We start from the raw sequence: 14,203 nt of genomic DNA, 5'->3' as shown, positions 1-14,203 counted from the left end.
TGATCACGTGTGTTTTTTGCGTTTTCCATAAACCACATTTGCTTATCCAGAGTGTATAATTTTGTCAAGAATAATGCACTATGTGTATTTTCTTTTCTTTTGAGGTTTTCTATTGGCCTTAGGAGCCATTTGGAGGGTTTCAACACGAAGATTGTTTTTGGGAATTCTTCTACTGAGTGACTATATATTTTTTGAAGGACCTTATTTTTGTATATACAGTATGTTGGACATTTTCTTTTGCATTATTTGATATATGATTGAGGAGTTATATATTGTTTATAGTTAGCATATCATTACTCACAGATTATCACACTTTTGGGTTGAAAGTGTTCACATTTGCTATAGGGGATTTTGGATATAGTTTGCTGAGGGGATACCGTAATCTTAGATAATTTTAAGGTTAAACCATTGTCCACCTAGCCAAAAGAACTGGGTCACCCCTCTCCTCATGGTCAGCCAAAGCCGAGCAACGAGTACACGGTGAGAAGGCTCTCTCAAAGACCAGGTTCAGGGGAGGAAAGAACCTGATGGCCACACATCCTCCCCCTAGACTTTAGAGTAGGCCCGAGGACCCACACCCTCCATCCAGTGAAAAATACACAAACAAAAGTGAAAAGTGACAAATGTGAAGAGTGTATATTAAATGGTTTGCGTGATAGTTATAGTGTCTACAAACAATGGTATATATAATGGAACTTTGTTTTGTATGCTAGTGTACTGGTATTGGCGGTGATCAGTAACTTATAGTGGGACTGTGATAGTGCAGAGGGCAATCTGACACTTTGTGAGAACTGTCACTGACATCACCAAAGACAGTAATACAATAATCAGAGCTAATACTATACATGGTCACTATACTACACTGTACTAGTTGGGAAGGGGTTAACATCTAGGGGCAATCAAAGGGTTAACTGCGTCCCTGTGGATGTTTACTGTGTGTAAAGTCCGGACACTCCCTTCCAGTCTAGGCCAATTTTCAGCTTTCAGCGCTATCACACTTTGAGCGACAATTACTCAGTCATGCAACACTACTTACGTATATGACATTTTTATCATTTTTTTTAGAGATATTTTTCTTCATAAATTTAGGCCTAAATGTATTCTGGGGTAAAAAAAATAACCCAAACAGTGTATATTATTTAGTCTGTGTGAAAGTTACAGAGTCTGCAAACTCCAAGATATATATTTGAAAATTGGCCAGTTGAGACCCTAAAATACCAGATGCTGGTATGACTTATAGCAGTGATCAGGATGCTGGTATGATGTATGATGGTAATTAGGATGCTGGTATGGAGTATGGCAGTGATCAGGATGCTGGTATGGGGTATGGCAGTGATCAGGAAGCTGGAATGGGGTATGGCAGTGATTGGGACGCTGGTATGGCGGTGATCAGGATATTGGTATGGTGATGTTTTTGTGCGCACTGGGACAGGTGACAGGGCCGGCTGCATTATTTGATCAGGTGATCAGGGTGCTGGTATCAATATCAGGACGCTGGTATGGATTACGTGGTGATCAGGACAGTGGTATAGGGTATGACAATGATCAGGTTGCTGGTATAGTGTATGGCGGTGATCAGAGCTCTAGTATGGTGTATGGCAGTGATCAGGGTGCTGATATGGGGCATCTTGGTGATCAGGATGCTGGTATGGGGTATGGCGGTGATCAGGATGCTGGTATGGGGTATGGCGGTGATCAGGATGCTGGTATGATGTATGGTGGTGATCAGGATGCTAGTATGATGTATGGCTGTGATCAGGGTGTTGATATGGTGCATGGTGGTGATCACGGTGTTGGTATAGGGCATGGCAATGATCAGGATGCTGGTATGGGGTTTGGTGGTGATCAGGATGCCGGTATTATTATTATTATTTATTATACAGTATTTATATAGCGCCAACGGTTTGCTCAGCGCTGTACATTATAATGGGAGACAGTACACGAGACAGTACAGTAACAATACAATACAATACACGAGGGGTTCGAGGGCCCTGCTCCTTGGAGCTTACAATCTAGGAGGGAGGGGAGAGTGGTACAGGAGGAAATAGCTGTGGGGGATGGAGTGGTGGGAAGAGTGGAGGAGATCAGCAAATTAGGTGAGGGCGGGGTAGGCTCCCTTGGTATAGTGTATGGCGGTGATCAGGATGTTGATATGGGGCATGGCGGTAATCAGGATGCTGGTATGGGGCATGGCAGTGATCACGGTGTTAGTATGAGGCATGGCAGTGATCACGGTGTTGGTATGGGGCATGGCAGTGATCACGGTGTTGGTATGGGGCATGGCAGTGATCACGGTGTTGGTATGGGGCATGGCAGTGACCACAGTGTTGGTATGGGGTATGGCAGTGATCACCGTGTTGGTATGGGGTATGGCAGTGATCACCGTGTTGGTATGGGGTATGGCAGTGATCACCGTGTCGGTATGGCAGTGATCACGATGTTGGTATAGGGTATTGTGGTGATCAGGATGCTGGTATGATGTATGGCGGTGATCAGTGTGTTGGTGTGGGGTATGGCGGTGATCAGGATGCTGGTATGGGGCATGGTGGGGATCAGGACTGGCTGCATTATTTATTGTCCCTACACTGGGGCACTGGGGGTGAGGGTGGCTGGCACTGCAGTCCGTGAATGTACAAGCCGTCTGACAGGCTGCTGTACACTCACGGGCTGCAGCGATCCTTAGTTCCACTTGTAAACACGTGATCACCCAGACACAACGGTAATGTAATCCGCTGTGTCCAGGCGACATACCGATTGCGGCGCTCCCAGGTGCATGCGTTAAAGTGATACTAAAGTATATATATATATATATATATATATATATATATATATGTGTAAAGCGCTGCGTAAATTGATGGCGCTATACAAGTACCTATAATAAATAAATAAATAAATAATACTAAGGTCAGGAATACTCATCTGTTCTCCAACAGTCCAACAGTCTATTATTACTATGAATATAAACACTCCACAGTGCAAAAAAAATATACATTTTTTTTATGTGTAAAAAGTCCAACAAAAAAAAAAAAGTACCAAATATAAAAATCTGCTCCAATCCCAGAAATAGTGCTCAACAAAATCTTTAAAAAGTGCTCACACCATCCGTGATTGACCATACAATCCCCACTCACCAGATGGAGTGGACTCTTTGCTGGTATGGCTAAAGAGTCAAACAAGATTTAAAGACGGGGTGTATCCTCCCCAGATACATCTGCACTTGATATCTTCCAAAAACGATTCCCACATTTAGATGGATTTGGATTCCATAGACTTCAATAAGAGAGTTTGACATTATGTTTGAGTTTTGCTGATATTTTCTTTAGATCCTCCCTTCGTAAGGCACATTGTCTCCTTGCTGATGGGGATAAGTTCCTCATCCTATGCTTGAACCCACGATCAAGTGATCATCCAATACCAGGTTGTTCTCCTCACTGTGTATTTCTTGGAGAAGTACTTCTTCTGGGTTTTCAATTTACTGCTTGATGTGGACAATTCCCGTTGGCTGACCAGTGGAGTGGCGCTCATGGTAACCATGAGCTGATAGCACGTAATGTTTCTGGTGCGTCGCCTCCTCACCACCTGGTTTAACGCCTTAATCACTGCACTAGTGTGCCGCAACTGCATGCATTGCACCTGGTTGTGCAGCACTTGCAACATGGGGTATTATTACTGACGTAGCTTGCATACACCCAAGCCGCTGCCCCTGCAGCTAAAGGGAGTAGCAGTTGGGGATGATAAAAGTGTGGCTTAACTACACCTCCCAACCTCATAAGCCCTTAGATCAACTCCCTGTAAAAAAAAAAAAATCTGAGACTGGGATGATGAGGTTGTGCACTGTTTGCCAATCAGGTTTTATTCCACTGCAGAGTGCTGGCAAATTAGGATGCTTTCAGACACTGAGGGCTGGGAAATATTTTGGCAGTTTACAACATGATGATCTGTCCAGGTTCAAAAAGCAAGCATGTAACACCAGAAACCAAAAAGCTGCAATAATGAAAGTGACATCACTGACCTGGCCATGCAGCATGTGAAGCACAAGGTATCTGGCAGGTAGGACAGTACACATAGTGCATCCAGAAAGTATTCACAGCGCTTAACTTTTGCCACATTTTGTTATGTTACAGCCTTATTCCAAAATGGATTACAGTCATTTTTTTCCTCAACATTCTACAAACAATACCCCATAATGAAAATGTGAAAGAAGTTTGTTTTGAAATCTTTGCAATTTATTCAAAATAAAAATCCACATGTACACAAGTATTCACAGTCTTTGCTCAATATTTTGTAGAAGCACCTTTAGGCTACGTTCAAACTAGCTTTGTCAGCAGAAAATTCTGCACATGGCAGCACACAGTGCTGTTCACACGGAAGCGTTAGCATCGCGGCAAAACTGACGCCTCTGGTCGGGTCAGGAGGAGTTGAAGCCTCCCATTCAAGTCTACGGTGCCGCTCTGCAAACGCCCGGCCGGTGTTTGTGGTGCGGTTGCGAGGCGTTTGTGGAACGTTAATACCATTTAAACTTCATTATAGGAGTTTGTGGTGCAGTTTTACTGCTTGGCAAACGCCTATCAACCACCTCAAAACCGCGCATAGGGCATTTTGGGAGCGTTTGCGGAGCATTAAAAACACTTCACAAACACCTGTCTAACGCTTGTCAAACGCTATAGGGGCATTTGGCAACAGTTAGAAATAAAGTCAAGTGTGAACGAGCCCTTAGCACAAATTACAGCCTCAAGTAGTTTTGAGTATGATGCTACAAGCTTGGCACACCTATTTGTGGGCAATTTCTCCCTTTCTTCTTTGCAGTACCTCTCAAGTTCCATCAAGTTGGATGGGGAGCATCGGTGCACAGCCATTTTCAGATCTCTCCAAAGATGTTCAATTGGGTTTAAGTCTGGGCTCTTGCTGGCCACTCCAACACATTCACAGAGTTGGCCTGTAGCCACTTCTTTGTTATGTGGGCTGTGTGCTTAGGGTCGCTGCCCTGTTGAAAGATGAACCGTCGCCCCAGTCTAAGGTCCAGAGCGCACTGGAACAGGTTTTCATCAAGGATGTCTTTGTAAATTGCTGCATTTATCTTTCCTTCAATCCTGACTAGTCTCCCAGTTCCTTCCGCTGAAAAACATCCCCACAGCATAATGCTGCCACCACCATGCTTCACTGTAGGGATGGTATTGGCCAGGTGGTGAGCGGTGCCTGGCTTCCTCCAGACATGACGCTTGGCATTCAGGCCAAAGAGTTCAATCTTTGTTCCATCAGACCAGAGAGTTTTGTTTCTCATGGTCTGAGAGTCCCTCAGGTGCCTTTTGGCAAACTCCAGGTGGGCTGCCATTTGCCTTTTACTGAGGAGTGGCTTCCGTCTGGCCACTCTACCATACAGGCCTGATTGGTAGAGTGCTGCAGAGATGGTTGTTCTTCTGGAAAGTTCTCCACTCTCCACAGAGAAACGCTGGAGCTCTTTCAGAGTGACCATCGGGTGCTTGGTTACCTCTCTGGCTAAGGCCCTTCTCCCTCAATCGCCCATTTTGGCCAGGCAGCCTGCTCTAGGAAGTTATCTGGTGGTTAAAACTTCTTCCATTTACAGATGATGGAGGCCACTGTGCTCATTGGGACCTTCAATGCTGCAGAAATTTTTCTGTACCATTCCCCAGATCTGTGCCTTGATACAATCCTGTCTCGGAGATCTATGGACAATTCCTTGGACTTCACGGCTTGGTTTGTGCTCTGACATGCACTGTTGACTGTGGGACCTTATATAGACAGGTTTATGCCTTTCCTAATCATGTCCAATCAACTGAATTTCCCACAGGTGGACTCCAAATCAAGTTGTGGGAACATCTCAAGGATGATCAGTGGAACAGGATGCACCAGAGCTCAATTTTGAGTGTCATGGCAAAGGCTGTGAATACCTATGTACATGTGTTTTTTGTTTTTTATTTTTAATAAATTGCAAAGATTTCAAAATGAACTTCTTTCACGTTGTCATTATAGGGTATTGTTTGTAGAATGTTGAGGCAAAAAGTGAATTTAATCCATTTTGGAATAAGGCTGTAACATAACGAAATGTGGCGAAAGTTAAGCGCTGTGAATACTTTCTGGATGCACTGTGCACTATATACTGTACCGCTATTACAGCTGTGTATTTAGCTGTGGAGCTAGAGTTCCAGTTTATGAATCATCCACTTCGACATTTTCACACGACTATGATAAATCTCGTTACAACAAACGGATTATGCCCAGGAGTTTATTATTTTTAATTGATTGTCTAATGTCTGAAAACATGTAATTTGGGATGGGGGAAAGGGTATGCATATTTATTATGGCTATATAAATACAAATATATATTCATTTATGATCCAGTTCAACCAGAAATGTAACTAGAAACTGTCTATGTAAAGTTGAGGAGGGGCTGCTAAGTTATGTCTTCCATAATGAACTCTGTCTGTACTGTGCTGGAAGATGTCCATTATCATTTGTAAACTAGATGGCCAGCTGCAGGACTGTCTATACTGACAATGGGCTGAAGATCTCAAGGCTTGGGTGTTACATTGCCACTACAATGCAAGAGTTAAATGCTCATTTAGATCTGGAAGGACTCTGAAATTTGACTGCAAACATGGAAATACAGTTGGCCAATACAGCAAAATGCAGTGTTTTAGCATGTGGACAGCTGTCAAAGTCCGATCCAGCAGGGAGCTGCACCATGCAAGTTCCCAGTTTTTTTTTGTTTTTTGTACTTTATTTGAAAAGTCATATAGTGACACTTCCTTCATGTCATGTCATTGCACAGCATTGTAATGCTCTGTGGTGACCTGCATTTATCCAGAGTGGAAAAAACACAGGTCACTGTAGACAGTGTGAACGAGCCCTTCAGTAAAAGCTGTACTTCATTCCCTAGTCTACTGGGCCGAGCCGTCACTCCATCTGGATTTTGGCCCCTAGCCAGAACCTCCTACTATATTATTTTCTGGTAATGTGTTTGTCTTTAGCCCACAAGATTCGTGCATGGTTTTATCAAATGTAAAGCGTGAAATGTAAAACAATCGACTTGGCAAGGAAAAGTCAGCCTGTGAATGCTGAGGCTCAATGGAAGAAAAATACATACTGAACATGGTGTGACAGTGCCACGTCTTTGTGAGCCCACTGATGAATACGTCGGCTCGTCCAAGTTGGGGAACATGCAGGAGAGCTGATAACATTTAGGGATTTGAGTAATTCGAAAGGAAACATGTAAAAAGACAAAAAGGTACGCTCTAGTGTGAACCAGGAAAAAAAAAATATAGACTTTATTATTATTTTTTTAAACAATTTATGTAGCAGCTGCCACCTTCATCCTATAAAATGAACTGGACTGGCTTCATTTTAGTTACAATTTGTTGATCACTGTATACAACTATATGACGTTCTCATTATAGGCTCTACTTATAATATTGGTGTCATGTATAAATAACTAGAAAATATTGCACAATTAATGAATTGTTAAAGCTGAACTCCGGAGGAAACAAAAAAACCTTTCTTGGAGTAGGGCTGCCCCTGCACTGCATAGGTTAAAGTGGTATTGAACCCAAAAACTAAAACATAATATACTGCAGCTTACTAATCCTTAGATGTTGTGGCTGCATTAGCCTTCTTTTTATAGGCTTTTATTGGTCCAGCCAGTAACACAGAGAGTCTCCACTCATGATGGAGGAGCATCAGAGACACCTTTGGACAACAGCATTGTCAGTCTGGGGAGAGGATAGTTTTAGGTGCATTACAAGAATTAGATGGACCTGACCTAAAGCGGAACTAAACTCTCCTTTCCTTAACAGCCAAGCAAGCTGCCATCTTGTCTTCTTTGCTTTGCAGTTGCCATGGTGCTGCACATGTGATCAGGACATGCCTTGAATGTAACTGTTTTGGAAAACCTATAAATGAGAAGTATAGGCAAAGCTTTTTTGGCTATACTTCTCCTGTAGGTCATGGGAGTGCAGTTCATTCTGTACTCCTGGGACCAATTTTAAACCAACAGATCACTAAAGTATACTTTTTTTTTTAAGTCCATACTTCAGTTTTAATTTAAAGCCTAACTAAACCTATTGATTTAAAAGAGAACTCCAGCTAACTCTTAAAATAGTTTAGTACAGTTTTTAAATACTTAAAAGTGTTAATTCGCCATTGCAGAAAACACATAAAGGTAGACAGTGGTCAGCAACCCATAGATCATGATCTACCATAGATTGTGGCCTGGTGATTGGTAGATCACAGTCTAGGTTTGCTGACCTGCCAACCCAGAGCATCAAACACAGTGCAATGCAGAGGGACTACTTCCCTCTTATCCCGGATAGTGGTCTCCAGAGTGGTGCCAGTAGCAGGAAAGAAAAGATCTTCAGGTCAGTGTGAAGCAATACACTGGGCATAATAGTATAGGGCTGCTTTCACAGTGATGTGCTGCAGTTTCCGTGCAGCGCAGGTGCAGTGCAGTGTACCTGCAGTTTTTCTGCATTTAGCCATAGACTTCTATTATATCCTTCGGGTTTGGTACATGGCTGAATGCAGGAGTTTTGGTGTGCTTTCAGAAAGTGCACCACACCTGCAGGATATACAAGAAGCCTATGGCAGAGCACAGCTAGCCCAGAAACGTTGCAAATGCACTGCACCCGCTGTGCAGGTAAACCGCATCACATCAGTGTGAAAGCAGCCCTATAGGGAGCTTAGAACAGTAAAGGTTCAGTTACATTTGCAGTTTGGGGGGGAACCCCATTGTTAGGATGTGTTTTTACCACCACCCAACCGCACCCCCTTTAGCTGCAGTGGTCAGGGGTGTAAACATGTCACATCCGCAGCAGGAGCTATACATCCTGTCATGGTTGGTGGGTGTAGCACCCGCCAAGCATGACCCATTCGAGTGCCCTGCAACCTTGTGCAGTACAGCAAACAAGGGGTTGTGTTGCTTTCTAACCACCTGCTTTAACCCCTTGGACCCCACAGAAGCATGCAATTGTGGGGTGCTTGCAGAGTGGCCCCATTTATTTGATTGGATCTGGATTGGCAGGCGGTAGCACCCACCAAAAGCAGCAAGTGTGAAGGAGCCCCAACGGTGTCGCTGCCGCATGCAAATAAGGGCTCGCTCACAAATGTAGCAGGCACTACTGCTCCTCTGAAAAGCAATCCAAGCGTGTGAGGAAATATGTTGACCATATTGATGGGAGGGGAAGGAAGGAGAACTTCCACTTGAATTGAATCACCTAGGTAATCTTAGCGGACGTAGGAGTGGGTACCTGTCAAAACCAGGTACCCCCCACCCCCAAAAAAAGTGCCATTTGTTTAGGGTGAAGGTCCGCTTCAAGACTAATGTATTGGCCGAAGCCCAGCACTGGACACAAGGACGCCAGCAGACAGTCCATTGTTGGAATATAGGGGGTAGAGGAGAAGTTCAGCTGCCGGGAAAGAAGAGGGAAGTAAAAGTGCTTTTTCTGCCTCTAGACTTAAATGAGCATTTAACCCTAGCACGGGGGGGGGGGGGACACTGTAAGGAAGGCTTCTTCCCTTCCCTGGGGATGGGCTATAAAGCTAGAACAGCTGGATCCTCAGTTTGAATCCCAGCTGAGACACTTTCTGCATTAAAGCACAAAAACTTTCATTGAAATATATTCTTCAACAGCAACACAGGGCATAAATCCGCTTTGTAAGCACCAAATGCTTTTGCAAACCAAGATATCACCTTGTAAAAGTAGCAGTGACATTACTACAGAGCATGTGCAGAAAATGTTGGTGGGGCTCCCACCTTCGCCTGGTCTTCCTTCTGGGTTTGCAATCTCCAGCCATTTGAATGGCCAGGTCACAATGACATCACTCCCACATATAAGCATGGGAGTCATCATCACAGCACGACACTCTGCATTCACAGAAGAGCATTGCTGTGCATGCGCCGTGACGTCACTGCCTAGAACCGATAAGAATATCTCCTAAACAGCACAAGTTCAGGAGATATTCATTGCACCTAGAGGTAAGACTTATTAAAAGCTTACCTGTAGGTAAAAATTTTAAATCTGAGTTTCCTACCATTCTAAAGTCAATATTAGTTGTTTCCAGAGTTCTGCTTTAGGGATGCAACTTCTACCCGTGTTTGTATGGGATTTTAACAACAATTCAGAACACACTGGTAGCTTATTGGACTCCTTACATTTTGGGGACAAGAGCTAAAAGAACTGGGACTATGTAAAGTTGGGGTTCTGAACCTGGGTTCCATGGAACTCCAGGGTTCCTCCAGAGGTTGCTAGGCGTTCCTTGAGCAATGAGCAATTTCTGCCTCTTGGAAAAGCTCGTACTGACACCACTGTTGTTTTTAAAGAGGTCTTTCTTCCCAGTGACCACAAGTGTAAGGAGCATTCTTCCCACTGATCAGCACACGAATGTATCATGAGTTGCAGATCTAGGCATTTTCAGCAGAGGTTCCCTGAGACAGGAAAGTTAATTCAAGGGCTCCTCTGTGCTGAAAAGGTTGAGATAGGCTGATGTAAAGCATTCAGGAAGATTTACTAAAACTGGAGCATACAAAATCTGATGCAACTCTGCATAGAGACCAATCAGCTTCCAGGTTTTATTGTCAAAGCTTAACTGAACAAGCTGAAGTTAGAAGCTGATTGGTTACCATGCACAGCTGTATCAGATTCTGAGTGCTCCAGATTTAGTAAATCCCCGATCATTGGGTAATAAATACAGGTAACAAAAACATTGGATTTAAGGGCTTGCTTACACTAATGCTTGGAGGGGAGCAGTAAAACCCCACAGTTAAGCCATGGTTTTACAGCCCCCAACTGCCCCCCCCCCCTTTAGCTGCAGAGGCAGTGGATGGGGGAGTACACATACTATGGCAGGAATTATACCCAATTGGCTCCCTTTCTCTTTAAAGTGGTAGCAAACACCACTTGGTGACTTGTAGCTACAGGTACCTAGAGATAATCGTATCATAAAACTTACCTGTAGGCACAAGGAACATCTCCCAAATATGCCGGGGATGTCACCAGTACATGCACACTGAAGGGACAGCATACTGAATATCCTGCCTCTGCAGAGCACTGTGCCGTGACTGTGGCTTCTGTGCGCATGCGCAGGAGTGATGTCATCATGGCTCAGCCATTCAAAGGGCTGGAACCTGTGAGCCCGGAGGATGGATCCATTTTAAGGTAAGTCTGGAGGGATCTGTTTTAAGGTAAGTCTGTCATGATGTGCTAATATGCAGTGCATACTGACACATTCTGCTCTTAACTTGCAGGGGGAAGGCTTTTCTTTTTTTTCTGACTTTAAGTGAGAGGGTCTGATCTGAAACTGCCCCACAACCGCAGAGTCCAAGGGGTTAAAGCAGGCAGTGCGGAGGTGATACAATGCCTCCTCACCGCCTTTCAAATGCTCTCTGAAGAACAATCTGAATGTGGATTGCTCTTCAGACAGCAGTGCTAGTGTGAAAGAGTCCTTAGAATAGTGGCTTAGAAGTTAGCACTCCTGTCTTGCAGCAGTGGGGTCCTTGGTTTAACCCCCCCCCCCCCAACTAGGACACTACCTGCATGGAATGACTATGGTCCCCCCCCACACACACACACACTCATGGGTTAATTGGCCCTAGTATGTGTATGGATGAATGTTAGATTGTAAGCTCCTCTGGCAGAGACTGATGTGAGTGTGTATGAATGCCTGCCATATATCAAACAAGACAAAGACTTGCTTCGGTTGTAAACGCATCTTCTGACAAGATTGGATGTAAAGCGCAGTGTCACTGGTGACATCCAAGGTGTTCACACAGGAGGGAAATGTCACCCCTCCAGATCCATGGTAAGGTGGGCATGACACGTACGTGGCAGCATACGCCAGTCTAGACAAGTGCCCCCTTCATCACTGCCTGTCATCCAGAGTGGAGGGTGGCAGGGGGTAGCTCCGGGCACAATGTACGCTTTCTATGGGACTGGGTATGAAGGATGGACAGAGGGCTCCTCAGTCATAGGACTGATGTGGGGGTGATGGCTGGGCAATGCCTTGTTGGAGGACACAGCAGGCAGGTACATGTACAACACACACACACTGCAGTCTACCTGTCCGCCCCCCCACACATAAACATGTTGCAGAGGCTGGGGGCACAGGGAAGTCCTGACACCGCCGCTCCAGGAGATGGAAGGAGAAGGGGCGGGGGAAGTGATCAGTCCCCCCCTCCCCACCTTACCGGATTCCTGCATCCACTGCTAATCCATCAGCGGCGACACCTCGGTGGACATGACGACAGGCCATACTGATATCACATCACTCTCCGTCCAGCCACACCGCCCGCCTGACCTTTGCTGCGCTCTCCTGCCTGCCTTACAAGGATGTGGTTGCCGTGGTAACCCGACTCCACCTGTCTCCTGGCACCTTGCTGCACCGAGCGATGCCTGCCCAGGAGCCCATACTACGACGATGAGCTCGGGCACACTCCGCTGTCACTGGCGGAGGGGAGGGATCCAAGGAATGCAGATCCAGAGGCTCAGGCAGCTTCATCCATCCGCGGGGGGAGGGGCTTCGGACGGTTTATTCCACCCAGACAGGGGCGGCCGTGGCTCCTCCCACACCTGTACAGTCTGTATAAAGATGAGAGCCCCTGACTGGAGGTGGATGGTCACTGCCCGGTCTTGCGGTGCAACACTGCAAACTTCACTCACTGCTGGACACGGACACCAAATAAATACAGCCCTCACACTTCTTACAATGTCATCTACTTTTCCGCCAATTCTTCCTCACTGGAGGGCCTGCCTGCTTCCAATATTCTCCGGCAGCTCACAACCCTCCTCCTTCTCTAGATAAGAACCAGTCCACCTTAGTTCTACACCCTCCCCTCACTATGGACCCCTCAGTACGAACACCCCTTCCCCAGTACGGACCCCTCAGTACGAACACCCCTTCCCCAGTACGGACCCCTCAGTACGAACACCCCTTCCCCAGTACGGACCCCTCAGTACGGACACCCCTTCCCCAGTACGGACCCCTCAGTACGGAAACCCCTTCCCCGGTACGGACCCCTCACTACGGACACCCCTTCCTCAGTACGGACACCCCTTCCCCAGTACGGACCCCTCAGTACGGACACCCCTTCCCCAGTACGAACACTCCTTCCACACAACGGACCCCTCAGTACGAACACCCCTTCCCCAGTATGGACCCCTCAGTACAGAAACCACTTCGCCAGCACGGACCCCTCAGTACGGACAACCCTTCCCCAGCACGGACCCCTCAGTACGGACACCCCTTCCCCAGTACCAACCCCTCAGTACGGTCACCCCTTCCCCAGCACGGACCCCTCAGTACGGACACCCCTTCCCCAGCACGGACCCCTCAGTACGGACACCCCTTCCCCAGCACGGACCCCTCAGTACGGAAACCCCTTCCCCAGTACGGACCCCTCAGTGCTAACACCCCTTACCCAGTACGGACTACGGACCCCTCAGTACGGACACCCCTTCACTACGGACCCCTCAGTATGGACACCTCTTCACAATGGACCCCTCAGTACGGACACCCCTTCCCCAGTACAGACCCCTAAGTACGGACACCCCTTCTCCACTACGTACACCCCTTCCCCAGTACGGACCCCTCATTACAGACACACCTTCACTACAGACCCCTCAATACGGACACCCCTTCCCCAGTACAGACCCCTCAGTATGGACACCCCTTCCCCAGAACGGACCCCTCAGTACGGAAACCGCTTCCCGAGTACGGACCCCTCAGTACGAACACCATTCACTACGGACCCCTCAGTACAGACAACCCTTCCCCAGTACAGAACCCTCAGTACGGACGCCCCTTCTCCACTACAGACACCCCTTCCCCAGTACGGACCCCTGAGTACAGACATTCCTTCACTACGCACCCCTCAGTACGGACACCCCTTCCCCAGTACAGACCCCTCAGTACGGACACCCCTTCCAAAGTACGGACCCCTCAGTATGGAAATTCCTTCCCCAGTACGAACCCCTCAGTACGGACACCCCTTCCCGAGTACGGACCTCTCAGTGCAGACACCCCTTCCCCAGTACAGTCCCCTCAGCATGGACACCTCTTCCCCAGTACGGACCCCTCAGTACGGAGACCCCTTCACTATGGACCCCTCAGTATGGACACCCCTTCCCCAGTATGGACCCCTCAGTACGGACATCCCTTCTCCACTACGAACACCCCTTCCCCAGTATGGACCCCT

The 14,203-nt window shown here is 46.7% G+C and overlaps 1 protein-coding gene across 15 annotated transcripts in view; it reads right to left on the bottom strand.

Moving 5' to 3' along the window:
* The window catches only part of SRCIN1 (SRC kinase signaling inhibitor 1), a 712,759-nt gene that overhangs the window by 330,114 nt on the left and 368,442 nt on the right, over positions 1-14,203 (bottom strand). For 2 of the 15 annotated variants that reach the window (XM_089690027.1, XM_089690028.1), the window contains exon 1: positions 12,197-12,506. The exons of the other annotated variants lie outside the window; for them this stretch is intronic. The gene's annotated coding sequence lies outside the window, so the exon portion shown is untranslated. Of the gene's footprint in view, positions 1-12,196; positions 12,507-14,203 lie in introns of those variants that run through there. 15 annotated transcript variants of the gene reach the window in all.

The sequence above is a fragment of the Staurois parvus genome, unplaced genomic scaffold (genome assembly GCF_062004578.1).
Source record: "Staurois parvus isolate SC_StPar_1 unplaced genomic scaffold, SC_StPar_1.0 ptg000511l, whole genome shotgun sequence".
NCBI lineage: Eukaryota > Metazoa > Chordata > Amphibia > Anura > Ranidae > Staurois > Staurois parvus.
The sequence above is the reverse complement of the archived record's forward strand: the minus strand, read 5'-3'. Positions and strand labels throughout refer to the sequence as shown.